The sequence below is a fragment of the Taudactylus pleione genome, unplaced genomic scaffold (assembly GCF_031769625.1).
Source record: "Taudactylus pleione unplaced genomic scaffold, aTauple2 ptg000535l, whole genome shotgun sequence".
Lineage (NCBI taxonomy): Eukaryota > Metazoa > Chordata > Amphibia > Anura > Myobatrachidae > Taudactylus > Taudactylus pleione.
In genome coordinates, this window is record NW_028284937.1 from 13,547 (window position 1) to 36,912 (window position 23,366).

Consider the following 23,366-nt stretch of genomic DNA (forward strand, 5'->3'; position numbering starts at 1 on the left):
TTAGAGGTAGAGTAGTGTGTGCCGGGAGCAGGGTTAGGGGTAGTGTAGTGTGTGCAGGGAGTGGGAGCAGAGTTAGGGGTAGTGTAGTGTGTATGGGGAGTGGGAGCATGGTTAGGGGTAGTGTAGTGTGTACGGGGAACAGGGTTAGGGGTGTTGTAGTGTGTGCAGGGAGTGGGAGCAGGGTTAGGAGTGTGTGCAGGGAGTGGGAGCAGGGTTAAGAGTAGTGTAGCAGGGCTTGACAAGTTTTTCTAAAACCTAGGAGCCAGGATGAAAGTTTAGGAGCCAGACACCCCCTTCCCCCGGGGCAGCATTACCAAACACCTATGCCCCAGGCAACCAACCCCCATGGCCACACCACTAACGGTGTATCCCAGGCAAACCACCCTCCCACAGCCACATTATTGAGCAGCTAACCCGCCTCTGCAGGCAACCTACCCCAGAAAGACCATCCCTCCGCAGCCAAACAACCCTGGACAAGCAAAGCTACCGTCGGCAGTGGCCGAACTAGAGAGTGGTGGGCCCAGATGCAAGAATATGCTTTGGGCAACCCTATGCAGTCCCCCAGTAGTGGTCCCCCTATGCAATGCCCCCAGTAGTAGTCCCCCCTATGCCGTTCCTCCAGTAGTAGTCCCCCCTCTGCAGTGCCCCGAGTAGTAGTCCCCACTATGCATTGCCCTTAGTAGCGCCCCCCTATACAGTGCCCTAGTAACACCCCCCTTATATAGTGCCCCAGTAGCGGCCACCCCCCCATGGTATGCCCCCAGAAGTGGTCCCCCCTATGCATTGCCCCCAGTAGTAGTCGCCACTATACAGTGCCCCCAATAGTAGTCCCCCTTATGCCGTGACCCCAGTAGTAGTCCCCACTATGCATTGCCCCTAGTAGAGGCTCCACCCTGTACAGTGCCCCAGTAGTGGCCCCCCCATAAAGTGGCCCCAGTAGCGGCCACCCCCACCTATGCAGCGCCCCCACAGTAGCGGCCAACCAAACTATGCAGTGCCCCCACAGTGTCACCAATAGCGGCCACCATACCTATGCAGTGTCCCGTAAGAAAAAAAAAATGCAACTTACCTGATCCACGCTCCTGCCGATGACCGCCGCTGTCCACTCCTCCTGGCCGCTCTGCACTATGGGAGAGACGTCATGACGTCTCTCACAACCTGCTGCGGGGTGAGCCGGAAGGCGGAGCTCGTGAGTGAGCTCCAGCCGGCTCACTCCGTGGACGACGCAGCAGCCAATGAGAGTCTGACAGACTCTCATCGGCTGCTATAACAAATATACAGCCGCCGCTGTCGGCTGTATGTTTGTTACTCTGTAGTGTGTACCGTGCTTGCGGTCTGCACTACAGGGCCCGCGGTGGCAAATGCAGGATTTTGAAAGGGGGGTTTCCAATAAAATAAAAAATCTAACCACAATAAATATTCTTTATATACTATATGTATTTAATGGACAGTTCGGCATTACACAAACAATGACACAGACATGCACACACATACTGACAAAACTACACACACAGACACACACATTGACAGAGACCACTTACACTTAAACACATGAGTGCAGGTAAATAAGTACACCGTAATTTATTAGGGATCCTTCACCCCTTCACCAGCCGGCACCCCCAACATGTGATACACACACATGCGGCTACAGGAGAGTGCCGGCAATAAAATCAGTGAGTGGGGCTATGGAATATAGACTTGAATGACCTGGAATCTGGGGAACACTTAGAACCCTAAAAACTTTGGGGATTTTTATAATGCGAAATCAATTTTAGATACTTTTAACACTATGGGCTGTATTCAATTTGAGACGAAAAGTCAGTTTTCGCATGTTTTCGGCTGAAAAGTTTCGCAGATGACGTAATTTTCACCTGTTTGGGTTTTAACCCGTATTCAATTTGAAAGACTTTCCGCCTAGGCGGAAAGTCAATGCGATGTAATAGGCGAAAAAGTTTCGCCTATCAATAGCAGGCAGAAAAAAGTGCAGAATTGGGGTTTTGTGGTGCAACATTGCGGGAACCCCTGTGCAGCCTTCAGACAGTCCCCCAAAGGTAAACTGCGTCAAAATTAAAAAAAAAAATCACTTTTGAACACCCCAAAAAAAACGCTTTCATTTTGGGGCGAAAAAAAAATGTTGGGGTACAAAGTTAAAAATTAGGGAACTTGTCTCTGGGGGGGTCCCCAAGTATGCCCCAAGTGTTTTTTTGATTGCAGGTGCTTGCGGCAGGTGGATTTTTCACGATTTTTTCAACTTAAATTTATCAACTTTTAAATATGCTGGCTCCCATTTTCAAGTACCTCAAATTTGCTGGGATAAGTTATTTTCTGGAAGAAATACTCCTGAATACTATTCTGCACCACGTATAGAAAAACGCTATTTAGCGTCTATTACACCTGTTTAATAGACGCTAAATCGGGGGGTACCATAGCTAACCCCCATGTCAGAGCATTTTTTGGGGGGTGTCAGGCTGATTTCCCCAAATCTGACAGTACTTTCCACCTGTTGAAGTTTCACCTGGTCCCGTTTTCGCGTACTTTCAAATTGAATACGGGGTAACGCGGGCACGCACGCGATACTTTTCCGCCCACAAAACAGGCGAAGTAGGCGAAAAGTCCGGGAGGCGAAAAAGTATTGCGGCTCGGCTCAAATTGAATGCGGCTCTATATGGGATAAAAGAAACCATATTATATTATAGAAAGTTATCCTGTGTTCATACCATCCACCTGTTCCCCATATCTGTTTTATTTCCTTTTTCTTTAATGTCTCACATGTTACCTCTGTTCCTCTTCCATCACTTACTTATTTACCCCTTGCACCTCTCGTCTATCCCTCACTCAGGCAGCAGCAGCCTGCGTGCGCGGGTGGCCCGGCGGTTGCTGAAAATCTGGTCGCCAGGCAACCAAATCTGGTCGCCACGGCGACTTAGCCCCCAGGTTTTTTCGAGCCCTGATGTAGTGTGTGCATAGAGTGGCAGCAGGGTTAGGGGTAGTGTAGTATGTGCAGGGAGCAGGGGTAGTGTAGTGTGTGCGGGGAGCAGGGTTAGGGGTAGTGTAGTATGTGCAGGGAGCAGGGTTAGGGGTAGTGTAGTGTGTGCGGGGAGCGGGAGCATGGTTAGGGGTAGTGTAGTGTGTATGGGAAGTGGGAGTATGGTTAGGGGTAGTGTAGTGTGTATGGGAAGTGGGAGTATGGTTAGGGGTAGTGTATTGTGTTCGGGGAGTGGCAGCAGGGTTAGGGGTAGTGTATTGTGTGCGGGGAGAGGCAGCAGAGTTAGCAGCAGTGTAGTGTGTGTGGGGAGTGGGAGCAGGGTTAGGGGTAGTGTAGTGTGTGCGGGGAGTGGGAGCAGGGTTAGGGATAGTGTATTGTGTACGGGGAGAGGCAGCAGGGTTAAGAGTAGTGTAGTGTGTGTGGGGAGTGGGAGCAGGGTTAGGGGTAGTGTAGTGTGTGCGGGGATTGGGAGCATGGTTAGGGGTAGTGTAGTTTGTGCAAGGAGTGGGAGCAGGGTTAGGGGTAGTGTGTTGTGTGCTGGGAGCAGCAGCATGGTTAGGAGTAGTGTAGTGTGTGCGGGGAGTGGGAGCAGGGTTAGGGGTAGTGTAGTGTGTGAGGGGAGTGGGACCAGGGTTAGGGATAGTGTAGTGTGTGCGGGGGATTGGGTGCAGGGTTAAGGGATGAGTAGTGTGTGCGGGAAGCAGCAGCAGGGCTAGGGATAGTTTAGTGTGTGCTGGGAGCGGGAGCATGTTAAGGGTAGTGTAGTGGTAGTGTAGTGCGTGTGGGGAGTGGGAGCAGGGTTAAGGGTAGTGTAGTGTGTGCAAGTAGCGGCAGCAGGGTTAGCGGTAGTGTAGTGCGTGTGGGGAATGGGATCAGGGTTAGGGGTAGTGTAGGGTGTGTGGGGAGTGGGATCAGGGTTACGGGTAGTGTAGTTTGGGTGGGGAGTGGCAGCAGGATTAGGGGTAGTATACTGTATGCGGGGATTGGGAGCAGGGTTAGGGGTATTGTAGTGTGTGTGGGGAGTGGCAGCAAGGTTGTCGGTAGTGTAGTTTGTGCGGGGAGTGGGAGCAGGGTTAGGGGTAGTGTATTGTGTTCGGGGAGTGGGAGCAGGGTTAGGGGTAGTGTATTGTGTGCGGGGGATTGGGAGCATGGTTAGGGGTAGTGTAGCTTGTGCGGGGAGTGGGAGCAGGATTAGGGGTAGTGTATTGTGTGCTGGGAGTGGGAGCAGGGTTAGGGGTAGTGTAGTGTGTGTGGGGAGTGGGAGTAGGGTTAGGGGTAGTGTAGTGTGTGCGGGGAGCGGGAGCATGGTTGGGGGATGTGTAGTGTGTGCGGAGAGTGGGAGCAGGGTAAGGGCTAGTGTAGTGTGTGCGGGGAGCGGCAGCAGGGTTAGGGGTAGTGTAGTGTGTGTGGGGAGAGGGAGCAGGGTTAGGGGTAGTGTAGTGTGTGCAGGGAGCGGCAGCAGGGTTAGGGGTAGTGTAGTGCGTGTGGGGAGTGGGAGCAGGGATAGGGGTAGTGTAGGGTGTGCGGGGAGTGGGAGTAGGGTTAGGGGTATTGTAGTGTGTGTGGGGAGTGGCAGCAAGGTTGTCGCTAGTGTAGTTTGTGCGGGGAGTGGGAGCAGGGTTAGGGGTAGTGTAGTGTGTGCGGGGAGCGGGAGCAGGGTTAGGGGTAGTGTATTGTGTTCGGGGAGTGGGAGCAGAGTTAGGGGTAGTGTATTGTGTGCGGGGGATTGGGAGCATGGTTAGGGGTAGTGTAGCTTGTGTGGGGAGTGGGAGCAGGATTAGGGGTAGTGTATTGTGTGCTGGGAGTGGGAGCAGGGGTAGTGTAGTGTGTTTGGGGAGTGGGAGTAAGGTTAGGGGTAGTGTAGTGTGTGCGGGGAGCGGGAGCATGGTTGGGGGATGTGTAGTGTGTGCGGGGAGTGGGAGCAGGGTTAGGGCTAGTGTAGTGTGTGCGGGGTGCGGCAGCAGAGTTAGGGGTAGTGTAGTGTGCGTGGGGAGAGGGAGCAGGGTTATGGGTAGTGTAGTGTGTGCAGGGAGCGGCAGCAGGGTTAGGGGTAGTGTAGGGTGTGCGGGGAGTGGGAGTAGGGTTAGGGGTATTGTAGTGTGTGTGGGGAGTGGGAGCAGGGTTAGGGGTAGTGTAGTGTGTGCGGGGATTGGGAGCATGGTTAGGGGTTGTGTAGTTTGTGCAAGGAGTGGGAGCAGGGTTAGGGGTAGTGTATTGTGTGCTGGGAGCAGCAGCATGGTTAGGAGTAGTGTAGTGTGTGCGAGGAGTGGGAGCAGGGTTAGGGGTAGTGTAGTGTGTGAGGGGAGTGGGACCAGGGCTAGGGATAGTGTAGTGTGTGCGGGGGATTGGGTGCAGAGTTAGGGGATGTGTAGTGTGTGCGGGAAGCAGCAGCAGGGCTAGGGACAGTTTAGTGTGTGCTGGGAGCGGGAGCATGTTAGGGGTAGTGTAGTGGTAGTGTAGTGCGTGTGGGGAGTGGGAGCAGGGTTAACGGTAGTGTAGTGCGTGTGGGGAATGGGATCAGGGTTAGGGGTAGTGTAGGGTGTGTGGGGAGTGGGAGCAGGGTTAGGGGTATTGTAGTGTGTGTGGGGAGTGGCAGCAAGGTTGTCGGTAGTGTAGTTTGTGCGGGGAGTGGAAGCAGGGTTAGGGGTAGTGTAGTGTGTGCGGGGAGCGGCAGCATGTTTAGGGGTAGTGTACTGCGTGTGGGGACCAGGAGCAGGCTTAGGGGTAGTGTAGTGTGTGCGGGGGAGTGGGATCAAGGTTATGGTTAGTGAAGTGTGTGCGGGGAAAGGCAGCAGGGTTAAGGGTAGTGTAGTGTGTGCGGGGAGTGGGATCAGGGATAGGGGTAGTGTATTGTGTGCGGGGAGAAGGAGCATGGTTAGGGGTAGGGTAGTGTGTATGGGGAGTGGGAGCAGGGTTAGATGTAATGTAGTGCATGTGGGAAGCAGCATCAGCATTAGGGGTAATGTAGTGTGTGCAGTGAGCGGCAGCAGGGTTAGGGGAAGTGTAGTGTGTATGGGGAGTGGCAGCAAGGATAGGGGTAGTGTATTGTGTGCGGGAAGCGGGAGCGGAGTTAGGGGTAGTGTAGTGTGTGCGGGGAGTGGGAACAGGGTTAGGGTTAGTGAAGTGTGTGTGAGGGGAGCGACAGCAGGATTAGGGGTAGTGTATTGTGTGCAGGGAGCAGGAGAATGGTTAGGGGAAGTGTAGTGTGTAGGGGTGTGGGAGCAGGGTTAGGGGTAATGTAGTGCACGTGGGAAGCAGCATCTGCATTAGGGGTAGTGTGGTGAGTGCGGGGAGTGGCAGCAGGGTTACGGGTAGTAGAGTGTGTATGGGGAGTGGCAGCAGGGTTAGGGGTAGTGTAGTGTTTGCGGGGAGCGGGAGCAGGGTTAGAGGTAGTGTAGTGTGTACGGGCAGTGGCAGCAGGGTTAGGGGTAGTGTAGTGTGTAGGGGTAGTGTAGTGTGTGTGGGGAGCAAGAGCAGAGTTAGGGGTAGTGTAGTATGTGCGGGGAGTGGGAGGAGGGTTAGGGGTAGTGTAGTGTGTGGGGAGCAGTAGCATGGTTAGGGGTAGTGTAGTGTGTGCGGGGAGTGGGAGTAGGGTTAGGGGTATTGTAGTGTGTGCGGGGAGCAGGAGCAGAGTTAGGGGTAGTGTAGTGTGTGCGGGGAGCAGGAGCAGAGTTAGGGGTAGTGTAGTGTGTGCTGGGAGTGGGAGCAGGGTTAGGGGTAGTGTAGTTTGTGCGGGGAGCAGGAGCATGGTTAGGGGTAGTGTAGTGTGTGTGGGGAGCAGTAGCATGGTTCGGGGTAGTGTAGTGTGTGCGGGGAGTGGGAGGAGGGTTAGGGGTAGCGTAGTGTGTGGGGAGCAGCATCAGCATTAGGGGTAGTGCAGGGTGTGCGAGGAGGGGGAACAGGGTTAGGGGTAGTGTAGTGTGTGGGGAGCAGTAGCATGGTTAGGGGTAGTGTAGTGTGTATGGGGGGTGACAGCAGGGTTAGGGGTAGTGTAGTGCGTGTGGAGACCAGGAGCAGAGTTAGGGGTAGTGTAGTGTGTACCGGGGGTGGCCGCAGGGTTAGGGGTAGTGTAGTGTGTGCGGGGAGTGGGATCAGGGTTAGGGGTAGTGTATTGTGTGCGGGGAGCAGGAGAATGGTTAGGGGTAGTGTGGTGTGTATGGGGTGTGGGAGCAGGGTTAGGGGTAATGTAGTGCATGTGGGAAGCAGCATCTGCATTAGGGGTAGTGTGGTGAGTGCGGGGAGTGGCTGCAGGGTTAGGGGTAGTGGAGTGTGTATGGGGAGTGGCAGCAGGGTTAGGGGTAGTGTAGTGTGTGCGGGGAGCGGGAGCAGGGTTAGAGGTAGTGTAGTGTGTACGGGCAGTGGCAGCAGGGTTAGGGGTAGTGTAGTGTGTAGGGGTAGTATAGTGTGTGTGGGGAGCAAGAGCAGAGTTAGGGGTAGTGTAGTGTGTGCAGGGAGTTGGAGGAGGGCTAGGGGTAGTGTAGTGTGTGGGGAGCAGTAGCATGGTTAGGGGTAGTGTAGTGTGTGCGGGGAGCAGGAGCAGAGTTAGGGGTAGTGTAGTGTGTGCGGGGAGCAGGAGCAGAGTTAGGGGTAGTGTAGTGTGTGCTGGGAGTGGGAGCAGGGTTAGGGGTAGTGTAGTGTGTGCGGGGAGCAGGAGCATGGTTAGGGGTAGTGTAGTGTGTGTGGGGAGCAGTAGCATGGTTCGGGGTAGTGTAGTGTGTGCGGGGAGTGGGAGGAGGGTTAGGGGTAGTGTAGTGTGTGGGGAGCAGCATCAGCATTAGGGGTAGTGCAGGGTGTGCGAGGAGGGGGAACAGGGTTAGGGGTAGTGTAGTGTGTGGGGAGCAGTAGCATGGTTAGGGGTAGTGAAGTGTGTGCAGGGAGTGGGAGGAGGGTTAGGGGTAGTGTAGTGTGTGGAGAGCAGTAGCATGGTTAGGGGTAGTGTAGTGTGTGCGGGGAGTGGGAGGAGGGTTAGGGGTAGTGTAGTGTGTGCGGGGAGCAAGAGCAGAGTTAGGGGTAGTGTAGTGTGTGCGGGGAGCAGGAGCAGAGTTAGGGGTAGTGTAGTGTGTGCTGGGAGTGGGAGCAGGGCTAGGGGTAGTGTAGTGTTTGGGGAGCACTAGCATGGTTAGGGGTAGTGTAGTGTGTGCTGGGAGTGGGAGCAGGGCTAAGGGTAGTGTAGTGTGTGCAGGGAGCAGGAGCATGGTTAGGGGTAGTGTAGTGTGTGCGGGGAGTGGGAGGAGGGTTAGGGGTAGTGTAGTGTGTGCATGGAGTGGGAGGAGAGTTAGGGGTAGTGTATTGTGTGCGGGGGATTGGGAGCATGGTTAGGGGTAGTGTAGCTTGTGCGGGGAGAGGGAGCAGGATTAGGGGTAGTGTATTGTGTGCTGGGAGTGGGAGCAGGGTTAGGGGTAGTGTAGTGTGTGTGGGGAGTGGGAGTAGGGTTAGGGGTAATGTAGTGTGTGCGGGGAGCGGGAGCATGGTTGGGGGATGTGTAGTGTGTGCGGGGAGTGGGAGCAGGGTAAGGGCTAGTGTAGTGTGTGCGGGGAGCGGCAGCAGGGTTAGGGGTAGTGTAGTGTGTGTGGGGAGAGGGAGTAGGGTTAGGGGTAGTGTAGTGTGTGCAGGGAGCGGCAGCAGGGTTAGGGGTAGTGTAGGGTGTGCGGGGAGTGGGAGTAGGGTTAGGGGTATTGTAGTGTGTGTGGGGAGTGGCAGCAAGGTTGTTGGTAGTGTAGTTTGTGCGGGGAGTGGGAGCAGGGTTAGGGGTAGTGTAGTGTGTGCGGGGAGTGGGAGCAGGGTTAGGGGTAGTGTATTGTGTTCGGGGAGTGGGAGCAGAGTTAGGGGTAGTGTATTGTGTGCGGGGGATTGGGAGCATGGTTAGGGGTAGTGTAGCTTGTGCGGGGAGTGGGAGCAGGATTAGGGGTAGTGTATTGTGTGCTGGGAGTGGGAGCAGGGGTAGTGTAGTGTGTGTGGGGAGTGGCAGTAAGGTTAGGGGTAGTGTAGTGTGTGCGGGGAGAGGGAGCATGGTTGGGGGATGTGTAGTGTGTGCGGGGAGTGGGAGCAGGGTTAGGGCTAGTGTAGTGTGTGCGGGGAGCGGCTTCAGGGTTAGGGGTAGTGTAGTGTGCGTGGGGAGAGGGAGCAGGGTTAGGGGTAGTGTAGTGTGTGCAGGGAGCGGCAGCAGGGTTAGGGGTAGTGTAGGGTGTGCGGGGAGTGGGAGTAGGGTTAGGGGTATTGTAGTGTGTGTGGGGAGTGGGAGCAGGGTTAGGTGTAGTGTAGTGTGTGCGGGGATTGGGAGCATGGTTAGGGGTTGTGTAGTTTGTGCAAGGAGTGGGAGCAGGGTTAGGGGTAGTGTATTGTGTGCTGGGAGCAGCAGCATGGTTAGGAGTAGTGTAGTGTGTGCGAGGAGTGGGAGCAGGGTTAGGGGTAGTGTAGTGTGTGAGGGGAGTGGGACCAGGGCTAGGGATAGTGTAGTGTGTGCGGGGGATTGGGTGCAGGGTTAGGGGATGTGTAGTGTGTGCGGGAAGCAGCAGCAGGGCTAGGGACAGTTTAGTGTGTGCTGGGAGCGGGAGCATGTTAGGGGTAGTGTAGTGGTAGTGTAGTGCGTGTGGGGAGTGGGAGCAGGGTTAACGGTAGTGTAGTGCGTGTGGGGAATGGGATCAGGGTTAGGGGTAGTGTAGGGTGTGTGGGGAGTGGGATCAGGGTTACGGGTAGTGTAGTTTGGGTGGGGAGTGGCAGCAGGATTAGGGGTAGTATACTGTATGCAGGGATTGGGAGCAGGGTTAGGGGTATTATAGTGTGTGTGGGGAGTGGCAGCAAGGTTGTCGGTAGTGTAGTTTGTGCGGGGAGTGGAAGCAGGGTTAGGGGTAGTGTAGTGTGTGCGGGGAGCGGCAGCAGGGTTAGGGGTAGTGTACTGCGTGTGGGGACCAGGAGCAGGCTTAGGGGTAGTGTAGTGTGTGCGGGGAGTGGGATCAAGGTTAGGGTTAGTGAAGTGTGTGCGGGGAAAGGCAGCAGGGTTAAGGGTAGTGTAGTGTGTGCGGGGAGTGGGATCAGGGATAGGGGTAGTGTATTGTGTGCGGGGAGAAGGAGCATGGTTAGGGGTAGGGTAGTGTGTATGGGGAGTGGGAGCAGGGTTAGATGTAATGTAGTGCATGTGGGAAGCAGCATCAGCATTAAGGGTAATGTAGTGTGTGCAGTGAGCGGCAGCAGGGTTAGGGGAAGTGTAGTGTGTATGGGGAGTGGCAGCAAGGATAGGGGTAGTGTAGTGTGTGCGGGAAGCGGGAGCGGAGTTAGGGGTAGTGTAGTATGTGCGGGGAGTGGGAACAGGGTTAGGGTTAGTGAAGTGTGTGTGAGGGGAGCGACAGCAGGATTAGGGGTAGTGTATTGTGTGCAGGGAGCAGGAGAATGGTTAGGGGTAGTGTAGTGTGTAGAGGTGTGGGAGCAGGGTTAGGGGTAATGTAGTGCATGTGGGAAGCAGCATCTGCATTAGGGGTAGTGTGGTGAGTGCGGGGAGTGGCAGCAGGGTTACGGGTAGTGGAGTGTGTACGGGCAGTGGCAGCAGGGTTAGGGGTAGTGTAGTGTGTAGGGGTAGTGTAGTGTGTGTGGGGAGCAAGAGCAGAGTTAGGGGTAGTGTAGTATGTGCGGGGAGTGGGAGGAGGGTTAGGGGTAGTGTAGTGTGTGGGGAGCAGTAGCATGGTTAGGGGTAGTGTAGTGTGTGCGGGGAGTGGGAGTAGGGTTAGGGGTATTGTAGTGTGTGCGGGGAGCAGGAGCAGAGTTAGGGGTAGTGTAGTGTGTTCGGGGAGCAGGAGCAGAGTTAGGGGTAGTGTAGTGTGTGCTGGGAGTGGGAGCAGGGATAGGGGTAGTGTAGTTTGTGCGGGGAGCAGGAGCATGGTTAGGGGTAGTGTAGTGTGTGTGGGGAGCAGTAGCATGGTTCAGGGTAGTGTAGTGTGTGCGGGGAGTGGGAGGAGGGTTAGGGGTAGTGTAGTGTGTGGGGAGCAGCATCAGCATTAGGGGTAGTGCAGGGTGTGCGAGGAGGGGGAACAGGGTTAGGGGTAGTGTAGTGTGTGGGGAGCAGTAGCATGGTTAGGGGTAGTGTAGTGTGTATGGGGGGTGACTGCAGGGTTAGGGGTAGTGTAGTGCGTGTGGAGACCAGGAGCAGAGTTAGGGGTAGTGTAGTGTGTGCCGGGGGTGGCCGCAGGGTTAGGGGTAGTGTAGCGTGTGCGGGGAGTGGCAGCAGGGTTAGGGTTAGTGTAGTGTGTGCGGGGAGTGGGATGGGGGTTAGGGGTAGTGTAGTGTGTAGGGGTAGTGTAGTGTGTGTGGGGAGCAAGAGCAGAGTTAGGGGTAGTGTAGTATGTGCGGGGAGTGGGAGGAGGGTTAGGGGTAGTGTAGTGTGTGGGGAGCAGTAGCATGGTTAGGGGTAGTGTAGTGTGTGCGGGGAGTGGGAGTAGGGTTAGGGGTAGTGTAGTGTGTGCGGGGAGCAAGAGCAGAGTTAGGGGTAGTGTAGTGTGTGCGGGGAGCAGGAGCAGAGTTAGGGGTAGTGTAGTGTGTGCTGGGAGTGGGAGCAGGGCTAGGGGTAGTGTAGTGTTTGGGGAGCACTAGCATGGTTATGGGTAGTGTAGTGTGTGCTGGGAGTGGGAGCAGGGCTAGGGGTAGTGTAGTGTGTGCAGGGAGCAGGAGCATGGTTAGGGGTAGTGTAGTGTGTGCGGGGAGTGGGAGGAGGGTTAGGGGTAGTGTAGTGTGTGCAGGGAGTGGGAGGAGAGTTAGGGGTAGTGTAGTGTGTGCGGGGAGCCGGGGCAGAGTTAGGGGTAGTGTAATGTGTGGGTTGTGGGAGCAGGGTTAGGGGCATACTTTTGGAAACCATTTTCAGGGAGATTGTAGAAAGCGCCGCGCGTAGCGCCGTTTTGGGGGCGTGGTCTGCTCTACTTAACTCCACCTATGGGTGTATATATTCCTATAATCTGACACCCTACCTCCCCCACTGACATTAATATCTGTCACACACACGCACATTACTAGATCTCACTACACAGTACACACACATTACTAGAGCTCACTACACAGTACACACACACACAGACATGTACATGAGTAGATATAGGGAGTAGGGACTGACCTGCCACTGCTGGGAGAGCAGAAGGACCCAGAGGAAGACCCCATCAGCTGCTGGCTGCCCAGAGTAGTGCCCGCGGACGAGATGATTTCAACTAAGGAGCCTGCTGCCAGGACCGGAGGGAAGGAGCCACCGTCGCAGAGGACTTCATGCTGCTGCTGATGCCCATAATTAGAAAGACCCCGCCGAGGGGGGCCGGAGAGACAGCCTGATGCCGCAGGCAGAAGAAGGGCCAGCCCCTGAAGAGGACCACTGTTAGGAGTATGCTTTGAGGACCACCTTGCATGGCGGTAGAAAAGTCCACCACTGCCTCGTCTGCAGCTGAAGCCTCCATCGCTCAGAGGTACTGTGTACATAGACGGCCACCGCTACCCATAACCCCGCAGTGGCCGGCCTTCACGTCACACGTTGTGATGTCTCCATTAGTAGGCTCCGCCCCTCGCACATGCGCAGTCCTTATTTTAAAGGGGATGGAAAAACCGGGAGTAATGGTAATGTTTGCGGGGCAGCAGGAACATAAGGTAAAAATCTGGAGGCGCCCGCTAAAAGCGGGAGGGTAGGCATGTATGGGGTAGTGTAGTGTGTACGGGGAGCGGGAGCAGGGATAGGGGTAGTGTAGTGTGTGCGGGGAGCGGGAGCAGGGTTAGGGGTAGTGTAGTGTGTGCGGGGAGCGGGAGCAGGGTTAGGGGTAGTGTAGTGTGTGCGGGGAGTGGTAGCATGGTTAGGGGTAGTGTAGTGTGTGCGGGGAGCGGGAGCAGATTAGGGGTAGTATAGTGTGTACAGGGAAGCGGAGCAGGGTTAGGGGTAGTGTAGTGTGTACGGGGAGCGGAGCAGGGTTAGGGGTAGAGTAGTGTGTGCCGGGAGCAGGGTTAGGGGTAGTGTAGTGTGTGCAGGGAGTGGGAGCAGAGTTAGGGGTAGTGTAGTGTGTATGGGGAGTGGGAGCATGGTTAGGGGTAGTGTAGTGTGTACGGGGAACAGGGTTAGGGGTGTTGTAGTGTGTGCAGGGAGTGGGAGCAGGGTTAGGAGTGTGTGCAGGGAGTGGGAGTAGGGTTAAGAGTAGTGTAGCAGGGCTTGACAAGTTTTTCTAAAACCTAGGAGCCAGGATGAAAGTTTAGGAGCCAGACACTCCCTTCCCCCGGGGCAGCATTACCAAACACCTATGCCCCAGGCAACCAACCCCCATGGCCACACCACTAACGGTGTATCCCAGGCAAACCACCCTCCCACAGCCACATTATTGAGCAGCTAACCCGCCTCTGCAGGCAACCTACCCCAGGAAGACCATCCCTCCGCAGCCAAACAACCCTGGACAAGCAAAGCTACCGTCGGCAGTGGCCGAACTAGAGAGTGGTGGGCCCAGATGCAAGAATATGCTTTGGGCTACCCTATGCAGTCCCCCAGTAGTGGTCCCCCTATGCAATGCCCCCAGTAGTAGTCCCCCCTATGCCGTTCCTCCAGTAGTAGTCCCCCCTCTGCAGTGCCCCGAGTAGTAGTCCCCACTATGCATTGCCCTTAGTAGCGCCCCCCTATACAGTGCCCTAGTAACACCCCCCTTATATAGTGCCCCAGTAGCGGCCACCCCCCCATGGTATGCCCCCAGAAGTGGTCCCCCCTATGCATTGCCCCCAGTAGTAGTCCCCACTATACAGTGCCCGCAATAGTAGTCCCCCTTATGCCGTGACCCCAGTAGTAGTCCCCACTATGCATTGCCCCTAGTAGAGGCTCCACCCTGTACAGTGCCCCAGTAGTGGCCCCCCCATAAAGTGGCCCCAGTAGCGGCCACCCCCACCTATACAGCGCCCCCACAGTAGCGGCCAACCAAACTATGCAGTGCCCCCACAGTGTCACCAATAGCGGCCACCATCCCTATGCAGTGTCCCGTAAGAAAAAAAAAATGCAACTTACCTGATCCACGCTCCTGCCGATGACCGCCGCTGTCCACTCCTCCTGGCCGCTCTGCACTATGGGAGAGACGTCATGACGTCTCTCACAACCTGCTGCGGGGTGAGCCGGAAGGCGGAGCTCGTGAGTGAGCTCCAGCCGGCTCACTCCGTGGACGACGCAGCAGCCAATGAGGGTCTGACAGACTCTCATCGGCAGCTATAACAAATATACAGCCGCCGCTGTCGGCTCTATGTTTGTTACTCTGTAGTGTGTACCGTGCTTGCGGTCTGCACTACAGGGCCCGCGGTGGCAAATGCAGGATTTTGAAAGGGGGGTTTCCAATAAAATAAAAAATCTAACCACAATAAATATTCTTTATATACTATATGTATTTAATGGACAGTTCGGCATTACACAAACAATGACACAGACATGCACACACATACTGACAAAACTACACACACAGACACACACATTGACAGAGACCACTTACACTTAAACACATGAGTGCAGGTAAATAAGTACACCGTAATTTATTAGGGATCCTTCACCCCTTCACCAGCCGGCACCCCCAACATGTGATACACACACATGCGGCTACAGGAGAGTGCCGGCAATAAAATCAGTGAGTGGGGCTATGGAATATAGACTTGAATGACCTGGAATCTGGGGAACACTTAGAACCCTAAAAACTTTAGGGATTTTTATAATGCGAAATCAATTTTAGATACTTTTTTTAACACTATGGGCTGTATTCAATTTGAGACGAAAAGTCAGTTTTCGCATGTTTTCGGCTGAAAAGTTTCGCAGATGACGTAATTTTCACCTGTTTGGGTTTTAACCCGTATTCAATTTGAAAGACTTTCCGCCTAGGCGGAAAGTCAATGCGATGTAATAGGCGAAAAAGTTTCGCCTATCAATAGCAGGCAGAAAAAAGTGCAGAATTGGGGTTTTGTGGTGCAACATTGCGGGAATCCCTGTGCAGCCTTCAGACAGTCCCCCAAAGGTAAACTGTGTCAAAATTTAAAAAAAAAATCACTTTTGAACACCCCAAAAAAAAACGCTTTCATTTTGGGGCGAAAAAAAAAAATGTTGGGGAACAAAGTTAAAAATTAGCGAACTTGTCTCTGGGGGGGTCCCCAAGTATGCCCCAAGTGTTTTTTTGATTGCAGGTGCTTGCGGCAGGTGGATTTTTCACGATTTTTTCAACTTAAATTTATCAACTTTTAAATATGCTGGCTCCCATTTTCAAGTACCACAAATTTGCTGGGATAAGTTATTTTCTGTAAGAAATACTCCTGAATACTATTCTGCACCACGTATAGAAAAACGCTATTTAGCGTCTATTACACCTGTTTAAAAGCAGCAAATACCTTCAGCATGCCAAATCGGGGGGTACCATAGCTAACCCCCATGTCAGAGCATTTTTTGGGGGGTGTCAGGCTGATTTCCCCAAATCTGACAGTACTTTCCACCTGTTGAAGTTTCACCTGGTCCCGTTTTCGCGTACTTTCAAATTGAATACGGGGTAACGTGGGCACGCACGCGATACTTTTCCGCCCACAAAACAGGCGAAGTAGGCGAAAAGTCCGGGAGGCGAAAAAGTATCGCAGCTCGGCTCAAATTGAATGCGGCTCTATATGGGATAAAAGAAACCATATTATATTATAGAAAGTTATCCTGTGTTCATACCATCCACCTGTTCCCCATATCTGTTTTATTTCCTTTTTCTTTAATGTCTCACATGTTACCTCTGTTCCTCTTCCATCACTTACTTATTTACCCCTTGCACCTCTCGTCTATCCCTCACTCAGGCAGCAGCAGCCTGCGTGCGCGGGTGGCCCGGCGGTTGCTGAAAATCTGGTCGCCAGGCAACCAAATCTGGTCGCCACGGCGACTTAGCCCCCAGGTTTTTTCGAGCCCTGATGTAGTGTGTGCATAGAGTGGCAGCAGGGTTAGGGGTAGTGTAGTATGTGCAGGGAGCAGGGGTAGTGTAGTGTGTGCGGGGAGCAGGGTTAGGGGTAGTGTAGTATGTGCAGGGAGCAGGGTTAGGGGTAGTGTAGTGTGTGCGGGGAGCGGGAGCATGGTTAGGGGTAGTGTAGTGTGTATGGGAAGTGGGAGTATGGTTAGGGGTAGGGTAGTGTGTATAGGGAGTGGCAGCAGGGTTAGGGGTAGTGTATTGTGTTCGGGGAGTGGCAGCAGGGTTAGGGGTAGTGTATTGTGTTCGGGGAGTGGCAGCAGGGTTAGGGGTAGTGTATTGTGTGCGGGGAGAGGCAGCAGAGTTAGCAGCAGTGTAGTGTGTGTGGGGAGTGGGAGCAGGGTTAGGGATAGTGTATTGTGTACGGGGAGAGGCAGCAGGGTTAAGAGTAGTGTAGTGTGTGTGGGGAGTGGGAGCAGGGTTAGGGGTAGTGTAGTGTGTGCGGGGATTGGGAGCATGGTTAGGGGTAGTGTAGTTTGTGCAAGGAGTGGGAGCAGGGTTAGGGGTAGTGTATTGTGTGCTGGGAGCAGCAGCATGGTTAGGAGTAGTGTAGTGTGTGCGGGGAATGGGAGCAGGGTTAGGGGTAGTGTAGTGTGTGAGGGGAGTGGGACCAGGGTTAGGGATAGTGTAGTGTGTGCGGGGGATTGGGTGCAGGGTTAAGGGATGTGTAGTGTGTGCGGGAAGCAGCAGCAGGGCTAGGGATAGTTTAGTGTGTGCTGGGAGCGGGAGCATGTTAAGAGTAGTGTAGTGGTAGTGTAGTGCGTGTGGGGAGTGGGAGCAGGGTTAAGGGTAGTGTAGTGTGTGCAAGTAGCGGCAGCAGGGTTAGCGGTAGTGTAGTGCGTGTGGGGAATGGGATCAGGGTTAGGGGTAGTGTAGGGTGTGTGGGGAGTGGGATCAGGGTTACGGGTAGTGTAGTTTGGGTGGGGAGTGGCAGCAGGATTAGGGGTAGTATACTGTATGCGGGGATTGGGAGCAGGGTTAGGGGTATTGTAGTGTGTGTGGGGAGTGGCAGCAAGGTTGTCGGTAGTGTAGTTTGTGCGGGGAGTGGGAGCAGGGTTAGGGGTAGTGTAGTGTGTGCGGGGAGTGGGAGCAGGGTTAGGGGTAGTGTATTGTGTTCGGGGAGTGGGAGCAGGGTTAGGGGTAGTGTATTGTGTGCGGGGGATTGGGAGCATGGTTAGGGGTAGTGTAGCTTGTGCGGGGAGTGGGAGCAGGGTTAGGGGTAGTGTAGTGTGTGTGGGGAGTGGGAGTAGGGTTAGGGGTAGTGTAGTGTGTGCGGGGAGCGGGAGCATGGTTGGGGGATGTGTAGTGTGTGCGGGGAGTGGGAGCAGGGTAAGGGCTAGTGTAGTGTGTGCGGGGAGCGGCAGCAGGGTTAGGGGTAGTGTAGTGTGTGTGGGGAGAGGGAGCAGGGTTAGGGGTAGTGTAGTGTGTGCAGGGAGCGGCAGCAGGGTTAGGGGTAGTGTAGTGCGTGTGGGGAGTGGGAGCAGGGATAGGGGTAGTGTAGGGTGTGCGGGGAGTGGGAGTAGGGTTAGGGGTATTGTAGTGTGTGTGGGGAGTGGCAGCAAGGTTGTCGGTAGTGTAGTTTGTGCGGGGAGTGGGAGCAGGGTTAGGGGAAGTGTAGTGTGTGCGGGGAGTGGGAGCAGGGTTAGTGGTAGTGTATTGTGTTCGGGGAGTGGGAGCAGAGTTAGGGGTAGTGTATTGTGTGCGGGGGATTGGGAGCATGGTTAGGGGTAGTGTAGCTTGTGCGGGGAGTGGGAGCAGGATTAGGGGTAGTGTATTGTGTGCTGGGAGTGGGAGCAGGGGTAGTGTAGTGTGTGTGGGGAGTGGGAGTAAGGTTAGGGGTAGTGTAGTGTGTGCGGGGAGTGGGAGCAGGGTTAGGGGTAGTGTATTGTGTTCGGGGAGTGGGAGTAGGGTTAGGGGTATTGTAGTGTGTGTGGGGAGTGGCAGCAAGGTTGTCGGTAGTGTAGTGTGTGCGGGGAGTGGGAGCAGGGTTAGGGGTAGTGTATTGTGTTCGGGGAGTGGGAGCAGAGTTAGGGGTAGTGTATTGTGTGCGGGGGATTGGGAGCATGGTTAGGGGTAGTGTAGCTTGTGCGGGGAGTGGGAGCAGGATTAGGGGTAGTGTATTGTGTGCTGGGAGTGGGAGCAGGGGTAGTGTAGTGTGTGTGGGGAGTGGGAGTAAGGTTAGGGGTAGTGTAGTGTGTGCGGGGAGCGGGAGCATGGTTGGGGGATGTGTAGTGTGTGCGGGGAGTGGGAGCAGGGTTAGGGCTAGTGTAGTGTGTGCGGGGAGCGGCAGCAGAGTTAGGGGTAGTGTAGTGTGCGTGGGGAGAGGGAGCAGGGTTATGGGTAGTGTAGTGTGTGCAGGGAGCGGACGCAGGGTTAGGGGTAGTGTAGGGTGTGCGGGGAGTGGGAGTAGGGTTAGGGGTATTGTAGTGTGTGTGGGGAGTGGGAGCAGGGTTAGGGGTAGTGTAGTGTGTGCGGGGATTGGGAGCATGGTTAGGGGTAGTGTAGTTTGTGCAAGGAGTGGGAGCAGGGTTAGGGGTAGTGTATTGTGTGCTGGGAGCAGCAGCATGGTTAGGAGTAGTGTAGTGTGTGCGGGGAGTGGGAGCAGGGTTAGGGGTAGTGTAGTGTGTGAGGGGAGTGGGACCAGGGTTAGGGATAGTGTAGTGTGTGCGGGGGATTGGGTGCAGGGTTAAGGGATGTGTAGTGTGTGCGGGAAGCAGCAGCAGGGCTAGGGATAGTTTAGTGTGTGCTGGGAGCGGGAGCATGTTAAGAGTAGTGTAGTGGTAGTGTAGTGCGTGTGGGGAGTGGGAGCAGGGTTAAGGGTAGTGTAGTGTGTGCAAGTAGCGGCAGCAGGGTTAGCGGTAGTGTAGTGCGTGTGGGGAATGGGATCAGGGTTAGGGGTAGTGTAGGGTGTGTGGGGAGTGGGATCAGGGTTACGGGTAGTGTAGTTTGGGTGGGGAGTGGCAGCAGGATTAGGGGTAGTATACTGTATGCGGGGATTGGGAGCAGGGTTAGGGGTATTGTAGTGTGTGTGGGGAGTGGCAGCAAGGTTGTCGGTAGTGTAGTTTGTGCGGGGAGTGGGAGCAGGGTTAGGGGTAGTGTAGTGTGTGCGGGGAGTGGGAGCAGGGTTAGGGATAGTGTATTGTGTTCGGGGAGTGGGAGCAGGGTTAGGGGTAGTGTATTGTGTGCGGGGGATTGGGAGCATGGTTAGGGGTAGTGTAGCTTGTGCGGGGAGTGGGAGCAGGATTAGGGGTAGTGTATTGTGTGCTGGGAGTGGGAGCAGGGTTAGGGGTAGTGTAGTGTGTGTGGGGAGTGGGAGTAGGGTTAGGGGTAGTGTAGTGTGTGCGGGGAGCGGGAGCATGGTTGGGGGATGTGTAGTGTGTGCGGGGAGTGGGAGCAGGGTAAGGGCTAGTGTAGTGTGTGCGGGGAGCGGCAGCAGGGTTAGGAGTAGTGTAGTGTGTGTGGGGAGAGGGAGCAGGGTTAGGGGTAGTGTAGTGTGTGCAGGGAGCGGCAGCAGGGTTAGGGGTAGTGTAGTGCGTGTGGGGAGTGGGAGCAGGGATAGGGGTAGTGTAGGGTGTGCGGGGAGTGGGAGTAGGGTTAGGGGTATTGTAGTGTGTGTGGGGAGTGGCAGCAAGGTTGTCGGTAGTGTAGTTTGTGCGGGGAGTGGGAGCAGGGTTAGGGGAAGTGTAGTGTGTGCGGGGAGTGGGAGCAGGGTTAGGGGTAGTGTATTGTGTTCGGGGAGTGGGAGCAGAGTTAGGGGTAGTGTATTGTGTGCGGGGGATTGGGAGCATGGTTAGGGGTAGTGTAGCTTGTGCGGGGAGTGGGAGCAGGATTAGGGGTAGTGTATTGTGTGCTGAGAGTGGGAGCAGGGGTAGTGTAGTGTGTGTGGGGAGTGGGAGTAAGGTTAGGGGTAGTGTAGTGTGTGCGGGGAGTGGGAGCAGGGTTAGGGGTAGTGTATTGTGTTCGGGGAGTGGGAGTAGGGTTAGGGGTATTGTAGTGTGTGTGGGGAGTGGCAGCAAGGTTGTCGGTAGTGTAGTGTGTGCGGGGAGTGGGAGCAGGGTTAGGGGTAGTGTATTGTGTTCGGGGAGTGGGAGCAGAGTTAGGGGTAGTGTATTGTGTGCGGGGGATTGGGAGCATGGTTAGGGGTAGTGTAGCTTGTGCGGGGAGTGGGAGCAGGATTAGGGGTAGTGTATTGTGTGCTGGGAGTGGGAGCAGGGGTAGTGTAGTGTGTGTGGGGAGTGGGAGTAAGGTTAGGGGTAGTGTAGTGTGTGCGGGGAGCGGGAGCATGGTTGGGGGATGTGTAGTGTGTGCGGGGAGTGGGAGCAGTGTTAGGGCTAGTGTAGTGTGTGCGGGGAGCGGCAGCAGAGTTAGGGGTAGTGTAGTGTGCGTGGGGAGAGGGAGCAGGGTTATGGGTAGTGTAGTGTGTGCAGGGAGCGGACGCAGGGTTAGGGGTAGTGTAGGGTGTGCGGGGAGTGGGAGTAGGGTTAGGGGTATTGTAGTGTGTGTGGGGAGTGGGAGCAGGGTTAGGGGTAGTGTAGTGTGTGCGGGGATTGGGAGCATGGTTAGGGGTTGTGTAGTTTGTGCAAGGAGTGGGAGCAGGGTTAGGGGTAGTGTATTGTGTGCTGGGAGCAGCAGCATGGTTAGGAGTAGTTTAGTGTGTGCTGGGAGCGGGAGCATGTTAGGGGTAGTGTAGTGGTAGTGTAGTGCGTGTGGGGAGTGGGAGCAGGGTTAACGGTAGTGTAGTGCGTGTGGGGAATGGGATCAGGGTTAGGGGTAGTGTAGGGTGTGTGGGGAGTGGGATCAGGGTTACGGGTAGTGTAGTTTGGGTGGGGAGTGGCAGCAGGATTAGGGGTTGTATACTGTATGCAGGGATTGGGAGCAGGGTTAGGGGTATTGTAGTGTGTGTGGGGAGTGGCAGCAAGGTTGTCGGTAGTGTAGTTTGTGCGGGGAGTGGAAGCAGGGTTAGGGGTAGTGTAGTGTGTGCGGGGAGCGGCAGCAGGGTTAGGGGTAGTGTACTGCGTGTGGGGACCAGGAGCAGACTTAGGGGTAGTGTAGTGTGTGCGGGGAGTGGGATGAAGGTTAGGGTTAGTGAAGTGTGTGCGGGGAAAGGCAGCAGGGTTAAGGGTAGTGTAGTGTGTGCGGGGAGTGGGATCAGGGATAGGGGTAGTGTATTGTGTGCGGGGAGAAGGAGCATGGTTAGGGGTAGGGTAGTGTGTATGGGGAGTGGGAGCAGGGTTAGATGTAATGTAGTGCATGTGGGAAGCAGCATCAGCATTAGGGGTAATGTAGTGTGTGCAGTGAGCTGCAGCAGGGTTAGGGGAAGTGTAGTGTGTATGGGGAGTGGCAGCAAGGATAGGGGTAGTGTAGTGTGTGCGGGAAGCGGGAGCGGAGTTAGGGGTAGTGTAGTGTGTGCGGGGAGTGGGAACAGGGTTAGGGTTAGTGAAGTGTGTGTGAGGGGAGCGACAGCAGGATTAGGGGTAGTGTATTGTGTGCAGGGAGCAGGAGAATGGTTAGGGGAAGTGTAGTGTGTAGGGGTGTGGGAGCAGGGTTAGGGGTAATGTAGTGCATGTGGGAAGCAGCATCTGCATTAGGGGTAGTGTGGTGAGTGCGGGGAGTGGCAGCAGGGTTACGGGTAGTGGAGTGTGTATGGGGAGTGGCAGCAGGGTTAGGGGTAGTGTAGTGTTTGCGGGGAGCGGGAGCAGGGTTAGAGGTAGTGTAGTGTGTACGGGCAGTGGCAGCAGGGTTAGGGGTAGTGTAGTGTGTAGGGGTAGTGTAGTGTGTGTGGGGAGCAAGAGCAGAGTTAGGGGTAGTGTAGTATGTGCGGGGAGTGGGAGGAGGGTTAGGGGTAGTGTAGTGTGTGGGGAGCAGTAGCATGGTTAGGGGTAGTGTAGTGTGTACGGGGAGTGGGAGTAGGGTTAGGGGTATTGTAGTGTGTGCGGGGAGCAGGAGCAGAGTTAGGGGTAGTGTAGTGTGTGCGGGGAGCAGGAGCAGAGTTAGGGGTAGTGTAGTGTGTGCTGGGAGTTGGAGCAGGGTTAGGGGTAGTGTAGTGTGTGCGGGGAGCAGGAGCATGGTTAGGGGTAGTGTAGTGTGTGTGGGGAGCAGTAGCATGGTTCGGGGTAGTGTAGTGTGTGCGGGGAGTGGGAGGAGGGTTAGGGGTAGTGTAGTGTGTGGGGAGCAGCATCAGCATTAGGGGTAGTGCAGGGTGTGCGAGGAGGGGGAACAGGGTTAGGGGTAGTGTAGTGTGTGGGGAGCAGTAGCATGGTTAGGGGTAGTGTAGTGTGTATGGGGGGTGACAGCAGGGTTAGGGGTAGTGTAGTGCGTGTGGAGACCAGGAGCAGAGTTAGGGGTAGTGTAGTGTGTACGGGGGTGGCCGCAGGGTTAGGTATAGTGTAGTGTGTGCGGGGAGTGGCAGCAGGGTTAGGGGTAGTGTAGTGTGTGCGGGGAGTGGGATCAGGGTTAGGGGTAGTGTAGTGTGTGCGGGGAGTGGGATCAGGGTTAGGGTTAGTGAAGTGTGTGCGGGGAGCGACAGCAGGATTAGGGGTAGTGTATTGTGTGCGGGGAGCAGGAGAATGGTTAGGGGTAGTGTGGTGTGTATGGGGTGTGGGAGCAGGGTTAGGGGTAATGTAGTGCATGTGGGAAGCAGCATCTGCATTAGGGGTAGTGTGGTGAGTGCGGGGAGTGGCTGCAGGGTTAGGGGTAGTGGAGTGTGTATGGGGAGTGGCAGCAGGGTTAGGGGTAGTGTAGTGTGTGCGGGGAGCGGGAGCAGGGTTAGAGGTAGTGTAGTGTGTACGGGCAGTGGCAGCAGGGTTAGGGGTAGTGTAGTGTGTAGGGGTAGTATAGTGTGTGTGGGGAGCAAGAGCAGAGTTAGGGGTAGTGTAGTGTGTGCAGGGAGTTGGAGGAGGGCTAGAGGTAGTGTAGTGTGTGGGGAGCAGTAGCATGGTTAGGGGTAGTGTAGTGTGTGCGGGGAGCAGGAGCAGAGTTAGGGGTAGTGTAGTGTGTGCGGGGAGCAGTAGCAGAGTTAGGGGTAGTGTAGTGTGTGCTGGGAGTGGGAGCAGGGTTAGGGGTAGTGTAGTGTGTGCGGGGAGCAGGACCATGGTTAGGGGTAGTGTAGTGTGTGTGGGGAGCAGTAGCATGGTTAGGGGTAGTGTAGTGTGTACGGGGAGTGGGAGTAGGGTTAGGGGTATTGTAGTGTGTGCGGGGAGCAGGAGCAGAGTTAGGGGTAGTGTAGTGTGTGCGGGGAGCAGGAGCAGAGTTAGGGGTAGTGTAGTGTGTGCTGGGAGTTGGAGCAGGGTTAGGGGTAGTGTAGTGTGTGCGGGGAGCAGGAGCATGGTTAGGGGTAGTGTAGTGTGTGTGGGGAGCAGTAGCATGGTTCGGGGTAGTGTAGTGTGTGCGGGGAGTGGGAGGAGGGTTAGGGGTAGTGTAGTGTGTGG